This window comes from Mixophyes fleayi, chromosome 6, assembly GCF_038048845.1.
Source record: "Mixophyes fleayi isolate aMixFle1 chromosome 6, aMixFle1.hap1, whole genome shotgun sequence".
Taxonomy (NCBI): domain Eukaryota; kingdom Metazoa; phylum Chordata; class Amphibia; order Anura; family Limnodynastidae; genus Mixophyes; species Mixophyes fleayi.
Genome location: NC_134407.1, coordinates 103,212,931 through 103,223,143, shown reverse-complemented (window position 1 = coordinate 103,223,143; position 10,213 = coordinate 103,212,931).

Here is a 10,213-nt window from a genome sequence, read left to right as displayed (position 1 = left end):
TACTTTTTCAATTATTTTTTAATCTTTTTTTTTTATATTTTTTTATATATTTTTTTTTTTTTTTTAAAGATTTTTGGCTGATTAACAAATTGCTATGGACTTATCAGAAACAAATACAGGACAAAAGCACCACTGGACTCAGCAGCACAGACACTGGCCAAAGCACCACTGGAATCAGCAGGACAGAGCACTGGAAAAAGTACTACTGCACTCAGCAGGACAAAGCACCACTTGACTAAAGTAATCAGCAGGACAGAGCACTGGACAAAGTACTAATGGACTCAGCAGGACAAAGCACCACTTTAGTAAAGTTATCAGCAGGACAGAGCACATCAACCTCCCTCTTCACTAACCACGGGGAGAATGAAGATGGCGGCCGCGAGCGGGGCATTTATGAGATCCGAGTCTCGCGAGATCCGACGTGAGACTAGGATGTCATAGCCTCGGTTTGGCTTCATTTGGCGCCCGGAAGTTCCTGAACAGTGCTCGGATCCCGTCGGATCCGCACTGTTCGGGTGGGCTCGGATTAGCGAAATCCGAGCCCGCTCATCTCTAATAAAAATAACAAATGTAACTTACATTCTATATTGATTATTATAAACATGTAACTTTTCAGAGGAAGATGAGTAACCTATATAACCTACCTTTCTGAACACTCCCTCCTTGATCCTCTCCAGTCTGGTTTCCGCCCCCTCCACTCCACTGAAACTGCCCTGGCTAAAGTCACCAATGACTTCCTCTCTGCTAAAGCCAGGGGCCACTTCTCCCTTCTCATCCTCCTTGACCTCTCTGCAGCCTTCGACACCGTTGACCGCCTCCTCCTCCTTCACACCCTCCAGTCTTTTGGCCTCTCCGGCCCAGTCCTGTCCTGGTTCACCTCTTACCTTACTCACTGATCCTTCTCTGTCACCACCTCTGGATCTCTCTCCCCCCTGTCCACCCTTCCATTCGGGGGCCCTCAGGGCTCTGTTCTGGGACCCTTACTCTTCTCTCTATACACCTCCTCCCTGGGTGAACTCATAGGCTCATTCGGCTTCAGCTACCACCTTTACGCTGACAACACTCAACTATACCACTCCTCTCCTGATCTCTCTCCCTCCCTCCTCTCTAGGGTGTTCGGCTGCCTCTCTGCCATCTCCTCCTGGATGTCCTCTCGATTCCTCAAACTTAACCTTGCCAAAACTGAGCTCATAGTTTTTCCTCCCTCTCATACCTCATCCCCTTCTGACCTCTTCATCACTGTCGACAACACCTCTATCTCCCCTGTCCCCCAACTTCGCTGCCTTGGTGTCATCCTCGACTCCTCTGTCTCCTTTGGCACCCACATCCTCTCTCTTGCTAAATCCTGCCGCTTCCAGCTGCGTAACATCGCTCGCATCTGGCCCTTCCTCTCCCAAGATGCCACCAAATGCCTTATCCACTCTCTGATCATCTCCTACCTGGACTACTGCAACCTCCTCCTCACTGGCCTCCTCCACTCTCATCTCGCTCCCCTTCGATCTGTTCTTAATGCTGCCGCTAGGCTTATTTTCCTTTCTCGCCGCTCCTCTTCTGTCTCCCCCCTCTACCTAGCCCTTCACTGGCTCCCATTCCCCTTCAGAATCCTCTTTAAGCTCCTCACACTCACCTACAAGGCCCTCGCCAACTCCACTGCGCCCTACATCTCCACCCTCCTCTCTATTCATACTCCATCCCGCCCTCTCCGTTCTGCCTCTGACCATCGCCTCTCTTTCCCCCTTATAACCTCCTCTCATGCGCTGCCCCCCTCCACTGGAACAAGCTCCCTCCCTCCATCAGAACTTCCCCTAATCTGTCCAGTTTCAAACGGGCCCTAAAATCTCACCTTTTTCTTAAAGCCTTTCTGTCTCCCTGTCACGGGCACTAGGAGTTTTACCCAGAATTCACCAGGTGTAGCTACACTTACCAGAAGTGCGGACCTCTGGGTAGTGTGGTGAATCAGTGGAACCATACAGTAGAATAGAGGAAAGGAATGTTAATAGTATAAATGCTGAGTCTTGGCACCGTGGAACTGTGATGGTACAGCAGTTTAGTAAACAGGATAAAATGAAGAAAGAGTCCAAGTGCCTTAGCACGCAGGTAGCATATAGCAGGCCAGTACTTGATAACTGGATAACGTTAGGCAAAGACCAATCAACAATATAGTAGAAGAGTCAGCGACTTGCAGCTACAATACAGAGGCACTTGTAGACTTTAGTCCAGCTAATAGGTACCATACAAAGTAGTAGCTATATCACAAGGAAACATGAATGGTCTACAGCTGGTAAGGTTCACCACGGATATGTAGAGAAGACTTGTCCAGCGCAGGTGTGTAACAGAATAGCGTGAGTGGTCTGCAATTGGCAAGTTGTACCACTGATGTGAAGGGAAGACTTGTCCAGGCGCAGGCATGGAACGGAGTAACGTGAGTTGTCTGCAATAGGCAAGTTTTACCACTAATGTGTAGAGAAGACTTGTCCAGGTGCAGGCATGGAACGGAGTAACGTGAGTGGTCTGCAATAGGCAAGTTGTACCACTGATGTATAGAGGAGACTTGTCCAGAAGCAGGCAGGTAACGGAGGTAGCGAGAGTAGTCTGCAACGGGTAAGTTCTACTACCGATGTGGAGAGAAGACTTGTCCAGAAGCAGGCAGGTAACGGAGGTAGCGAGAGTAATCTGCAGCGGGTAAGTTCTACTACCGATGTGGAGAGAAGACTTGTCCAGAAGCAGGCAGGTAACGGAGGTAGCGAGAGTTGTCTGCAGCGGGTAAGTTCTACTACCGATGTGGAGAGAAGACTTGTCCAGAGCAAACGGATAACACGAGCAGAAACAGGAAACACCTCAGAGTCTCAAGGAATGAGAACCAAGAACAGGCAAAGGTAATAGGGCAACAGGTGCCTTAAGTACTGAGACGTGATTAATTAACCAATGAGACTAGAGGCGAGGTATTAACAGTTTAGGGTTTCTGCACATGCGCAATCTTAGTCAAGATGGCGTAAGGCCGCGGCTCAGGAGAGGCGCCGGCAGGAGCGAGAGAGACCCATGTCCCAACCTAGAGGCACTAACAGTCCGGTGAGTGACACTCCCACTTAACTTCCTACGTTATCTTCTGCCTCCGTTCCCCTACTCTCCCTCTCTCCCCTGCGTCTCTCTGTCTGTCCACCCCTCCCCTTAGATTGTACGCTCCTCTGAGCAGGGCCATCTCTCCTCCTGTTTCCACCACTTCTAACTTTGCTCTCCAGCTACTTAGCCCTCCTCCTCGAGGGTCCTCCACCCCACGTCCACTCTCGCTCCCTCCTTTCCCCTGGGGGGGTCTCCCTGTCTTCCGTGCCCTCCTTCTTGGGCCCCGTCGTTTGCGGATCCTCCCTCCCCCTTCCCAGCCCTCTCTAGCTGTGCATTGAGCTTATTGAGTTACTGTGCTTACTGTTTACTGTACTGTGTTGTCTCCCATTGTATTGTAATTTTTTGTGCCTGTACTGCGCTACGGACACCTTGTGGTGCCTTATAAATAAAAATTAATAATAATAATAATAATAATAATAATATGTATGATTTCTTTTGTGTGTTTTGTTTCTGTTTGTGTGTTTGTATTTTGTTTCAAAGATATACAGTAAGTGCCACATAGGCAATACAAGGGGCAGTGATTGAATCTAGTGAGACCTATTTTAGAAATTAACAGTCTGGAGACAGGCTAGTATTCCATTCAATGGCAAGCCCAACATGTAAAATCATAATAAATAAAAGTGACATTCCTCACCTTATGTGGATAGTAACTAAGTGCATTCAGTGAAAAGTAGTGTGCCATGTATTAATATTAGTGAAAGAAGTTTGTTGTAATCCCTGTAATGGCTTATTTTCTGAAATAAAAAAAGGAGAAATAAGGTCCCACATATTGATAATACTAGTAGACAAGCAATATCCATTGTGTAGGGACAATGAATTTAACAAATTGATTCTGGGTGCACTGAGGCTACAGAATGAGAATAAATAACAGAGTAAATTAACAAGTAGGTGACAAAAGACTAGAGATGAGCGCACTCGGATTTCCTGAATCCGAGCCCACTCGAACGTTTCCGATCCGAGCCGGATCCGAAACAGATCCGGGTATTGGCGCCAAATGAAAACCTGAAACTGAGGCTCGGAGTCACAATCCCGCTGTCGGATCTCGCGATACTCGGATCCTATAAATTCCCCGCTAGTCGCCGCCATCTTCACTCGGGCATTGATCAGGGTAGAGGGAGGGTGTGTTAGGTGGTCCTCTGTCCTGGTAGATCTTGTGCTGTGCTGTTTAGTTCTGTGCTGTGCTGTGCTGTGCTGTGCTGTGTTCTGCAGTATCAGTCCAGTGGTGCTGTGTGCTGTGCTCTTTCAATTTTGAGTTCAGTGGTGCTGCTGGGTCCTGTGCTGTGTCCTGTTCAGTCCAGTGGTGCTGTGTCCTGTGCTCTGTCCTTGTAAGGGCATAGTTATTTCCCCATTATTCCCCATTTTCAAAAAAATAAAAAAAAAGTTATAAAAAAAAATACAAAAAAATAATTAAAAAAAAAATTAATTACAACAAAATTTGCAAAACCAATCCTGCAGTATAAGTCCATTGGTACTGCAATATTACCAAGTTCACACATTCAGCAGTAAAAGTCCAGTGGTACTGCAATATTACAAAGTTCACACATTCTGCAGTATCAGTCCAGTGGTGCTGTGTCCTGTGCTCTGTCCTTCTGAGTTCAGTGGTGCTGCTGGGTCCTGTGCTGTGTCCTGTTCAGTCCAGTGGTGCTGTGTCCTGTGCTCTGTGCTTCTAAGGGCATAGTTATTTCCCCATTATTCCCAAGTTTTTAAAAAATAAAAAAAAACATAAAAAAAAAAAGTAATTATAACAAAATTTGCAAAACCAATCCAGCAGTATAAGTCCATTGGTACTGCAATATTACCAAGTTCACACATTCTGCAGTATCTTGTGCTACAAATAATGGAGACCAAAAATTTGGAGGATAAAGTAGGGAAAGATCAAGACCCACTTCCTCCTAATGCTGAAGCTGCTGCCACTAGTCATGACATAGACGATGAAATGCCATCAACGTTGTCTTCCAAGCCCGATGCCAAATCTCCTAGTACAGGGCATATAAAATCCAAAAAGCCCAAGTTAAGTAAAAGTGGCAAAAAGAGAAACTTAAAATCATCTGCGGAGAAACGTAAAGTTGCCAATATGCCATTTAAGACACGCAGTGGCAAGGAACGGATAAGCCCCTGGCCCGTGTTCATGACTAGTGGTTCAGCTTCACCCAAGGAACTAAGCCCTCCTCCTCCCCCCCTACAAAAAATTTAAGAGAGTTATGCTGTCAGCAACAACACAGAAAACAACTCTGCCTTCTAAAGAGACATTATCACAAATCCCCAAGGCGAGTCCAAGGGTGTTGGTGTTTGTCAAGCCTGACCTTCCCATCACTGTACGGGAAGACGTGGCTCCGGAGGAGGCTATTGATGTAGCTGGCGGTGTGGAGGAACTTAATGATGATGATGCTGATGTGGTTATTGTAAATGAGGCAGCAGTGGGGGAAACAGCTGATGTCCATGGGATTAAAAAGCCCATTGTCATGCCGGGTCAGAAGACCAAAAAATGCACCTCTTCGGTCTAGAGTTATTTCTATCCCAATCCGGACAACAATTGTATTGCCATATGTAGCTTATGTAAAAGCTTAAATAAGCAGGGGTAAGGATCTTGCCCACCTAGGGACATCCTCCCTTATACGTCACCTAAATAACCTTCATAGTTCAGTGGTTAGTTCAGGAACTGGGGATAGGACCGTCATCGGTACAGGGACACCTAAATCCCGTGGTCCAGTTGGATACACACCAGCAACACCCTCCTCGTCAACTTCCTCCACGATCTCCATCAGATTCAGTCCTGCAGCCCAAGTCAGCAGCCAGACTGAGTCCTCTTCAATACGGGATTCATCCAAGGAATCCTGCAGCCGTACGCCTACTACTGCCACTGCTGCTGTTGCTGCTGTTAGTCGGTCATCTTCCCAGAGGGAAAGTCGTAAGACCGCTAAGTCTTTCACAAAACAATTGACCGTCCAACAGTCATTTGCCATGACCACAAAATACGATAGTAGTCACCCTATTGCAAAGCGTATAACTGCGGCTGTAACTGCTATGTTGGTGTTAGATGTGCGCCCGGTGTCCGCCATCAGTGGAGTGGGATTTAGAGGGTTGATGGAGGTATTGTGTCCCCGGTACCAAATCCCGTCGAGATTCCACTTCACTAGGCAGGCGATACCAAAAATGTACAGAGAAGTACGATCAAGTGTCCTCAGTGCTCTAAAAAAGAACGGTTGTACCCACTGTCCACTTAACTACGGACATGTGGACAAGTGGTTCTGGGCAAACGAAGGACTATATGGCTGTGACAGCCCACTGGGTAGATGCATCCCCTTCCACAGCAACAGCAACAGCTGCATCAGTAGCAGCATCTACAAAATGGCTGCTCGTGCAAAGGCAGGCAACATTGTGTATTACAGGCTTTAATAAGAGCACAACGCTGACAACATATTAGAGAAACTGAGGGAAATTATCTCCCAGTGGCTTACCCCACTTAGACTCTCATGGGGATTTGTGGTGTCAGATAATGCCAGTAACATTGTGCGGGCATTAAATATGGGCAATTTCCAGCACGTCCCATGTTTTGCCCACACCATTAATTTGGTGGTGCAGCATTACCTCAAGAGTGACAGGGGTGTGCAGGAGATGCTTGCGGTGGCACGCAAAATTGCTGGACACTTTCGGCATTCAGCCAGTGCCTACCGCAGACTAGAGGCACATCAAAAAAGCATGAACCTGCCCTGCCATCACCTCAAACAAGAAGGTTGTGACGCGCTGGAACTCCACCCTCTATATGCTGCAGAGGATGGAGGAGCAGCAAAAGGCCATTCAGGCTGTTGAAGTCGTATAATTGGATGAACGAAAGTACATTGGTTTAATATTGGTTTGCCGTGCATATTGCGAAGCGTACGCCACGTGTTATGTAGCGTGGTGCGTTCACACGTTAAAATACGCACGCACACACTCTCATTACAACATTTAGTTATTTATATAATCTCATATTGGTTCTGTTACACTGTAATTCAGGAGCAGATAGTATTCGGTTTATTATTAGTCCATATATATACATATATATAGATATATATATATATATATATATATATATATATATATATATATATATAGTGATTATATGTACATTGTAGTGTTATTAAAGGTTTAGGTTATAGGAAAGGTGTCATGCCTGATATCATATTGAAGCCCTAATCATCAGCAGCTGTCCGGTGCAGTCAGCGAACAGATCGCACATTGCATTCTTTAGTTATTGATATTAGAGAGTAAACCTTTGTATGATACTGGCTATGAAAGGAGCAGACCCCCTGGAGAGAAGACCCCACCTTTGGATTCCTTAGATTGAATCAACCTATTACCTGTCTGGCCTGGACCCACCCAACGTCTGGACCTATAGAAACAATTTACGTCATCTCTATTGTTCAAGTGTAACACTGTACTGTATATAATATAGCTGCGCTTCCTTTGGCTCTCAGTCTACTCTGACCACAGTTATCTAACAGATACACTGTTCCATTGGGACCCATGGAAGCGCAGCGATTGCAGCGGTATGTATGTATGTAACTTTTGGTATTGGCTGTGCTGTACTGTACTGTATTAGAATATAATAATGTATTGAATTGTTGACTATTTACATCTGCTAAAAAGAAATAACTTTGTGCTTTGGAAACACATACAATTGATTGGGCAATGCTTATTTTAAAACGATAGAATTACTTTAATATGGCCTACACAGCCACCTACGACATAGGCAAAGGAGTGGGGATGCGCCTGAGTCAAGCGCAGTGGAGACTGATTTCCGTGTTGTGCAAGGTTCTCCAGCCGTTTGAACTTGCCACACGAGAAGTCAGTTCCGAAACTGCCAGCTTGAGTCAGGTCATTCCCCTGATCAGGCTGTTGCAGAAGCAGCTGGAGAAAGTGAGGGAGGAGCTGGTAAACCATTGCGATTCCACCAAGCATGTAGCTCTTGTGGATATAGCCCTTCGTACGCTTTGCCAGGATCCGAGGGTGGTCACTCTTTTAAAGTCAGAGGAATACATTCTGGCCACCGTGCTCGATCCTGGGTTTAAAGCGTATGTTGTGTCTCTGTTTCCGGCGGACACAAGTCTACAGCGGTGCAAAGACCTGCTGGTCAGGATATTGTCCTCTGAAGAGGACCGTGACATGCCAACAGCTCCACCCTCATTTTCTTCCACATCTATGGCTGCGCGGAAAAAGCTCAGTTTTCCTAAAAGAGCCGCTGGCGGGGCTGCTGATAACATCTGGTCCGGACTGAAGGACCTGCCAACCATTGCAGACATGTCTACTGTCACTGCATTGGATGCTGTCACAATTGAAAAAATGGTGGAGGATTATTTTGCTGAAACCATCCAAATAGACATGTCAGAAAGTCCATATTGTTACTGGCAGGAAAAAAAGGCAGTTTGGAAGCCCCTGTACAAACTGGCTCTATTTTACCTGAGTTGTCCCCCCTCCAGTGTGTACTCGGAAAGAGTTTTTAGTGCAGCGGGGAACCTGGTCAGTGAGCGGCGAAAGAGGTTGCTTCCTCACAACGTTGAAAAAATTATGTTTATAAAAATGAAAAATCAATTCCTCAATGAAGTACAGCACTGCCCTCCAGATAGTACAGAGGGACCTGTGGTTGTGGAGTCCAGCGGGGACGAATTTATAATGTGTGAGGAGGAGGAAGTACACACTGTAGGGGGAGAGGAATCAGAGGTTGAGGATGAGGATGACATCTTTCCTCAGTACAGCCTGTTTAGTTTGTACAGGGAGAGATGAATTGTTTTATTGGTGTGGGGGCCCAAACAAACCAATCATTTCAGCCACAGTTGTTTGGTAGGCCCTGTCGCTGAAATGATTGGTTTGTTAAAGTGTGCATGTCCTATTTCAACAACATAAGGGTGGGTGGTAGGGCCCAAGGACAATTCCATCTTGCAACTCTTTTTTTGGCATTATGTGACCATTCAACAGTCGTTTGCCATGTTCAAAAAGTAAAACAAAATGTCAACAAATTCAAAAAATTAAACCAAAAGTAAAATGCCCTGTCATAATTTAAAACAAGAGGTATTGACGTGCTAGAACTACTGTAGTGTTTATATGTTATAAACACTACACTTGGAAGTTGGAGGAGGTATTGTGGCCCCGGTACCAAATTTAGTACCGGGGCCACTCCACTATGCAGTCCAGATAGAGGTGTATCAGATATTAAACAACGTTGACTGTTGCTGCAAAATTTTTAAAAATTTTTGTGGGGAACACTACACTATGTAGTCCATAAACTTTTTTGGTAGAATTCAGACCCATGGAGGGTTTTTTAATTATATTGTGGCCCCGGTAAAAAATTGTGTACCGGGGCCACCCCACTACGCAGTCAAGAAACTTTTTTTTTGGAATTCAGACCCTTGGAGGGTTTTTTAATTATATTGTGGTGACCACTCCTCTACGCAGTCCAGGTACAATTTTTGGTGTAATTAAGAGCAGTTGATGCCGATTTTCTTACTATATTGTGGGGACCACTCCTCTACACAGTCCAGGTACAATTTTTGGTGGGATTCAGACCATTTGAGGGTTTTTAAATTATATTGTGGTGACCACTCCTCTGCGCAGTCCAGGTACAATTTTTGGTGTAATTAAGAGCAGTTGATGGTTTTCTTATTATATTGTGGTGACCACTCCTCTACGCAGTCCAGATACAGTTTTTGGTGTAATTAAGACCGTTGATGCCGGTTTTCTTATTATATTGTGGGGACCACTCCTTTACGCAGTCCAGGTACAATTTTTGGTGGGATTCAGACCATTTGAGGGTTTTTAAATTATATTGTGTTGACCACTCCTCTACGCAGTCCAGGTACAATTTTTGGTGTAATTAAGAGCAGTTGATGGTTTTCTTATTATATTGTGGTGACCACTCCTCTACGCAGTCCAGGTACAATTTTTGGTGTAATTAAGACCAGTTGATGGTTTTATTATTATATTGTGGTGACCACTCCTCTACGCAGTCCAGGTACAATTTTTGGTGTAATTAAGACCAGTTGATGCCGGTTTTCTTATTATATTGTGGGGACCACTCCTCTACGCAGTCCAGATACAATTTTTGGTGTAATTAAGA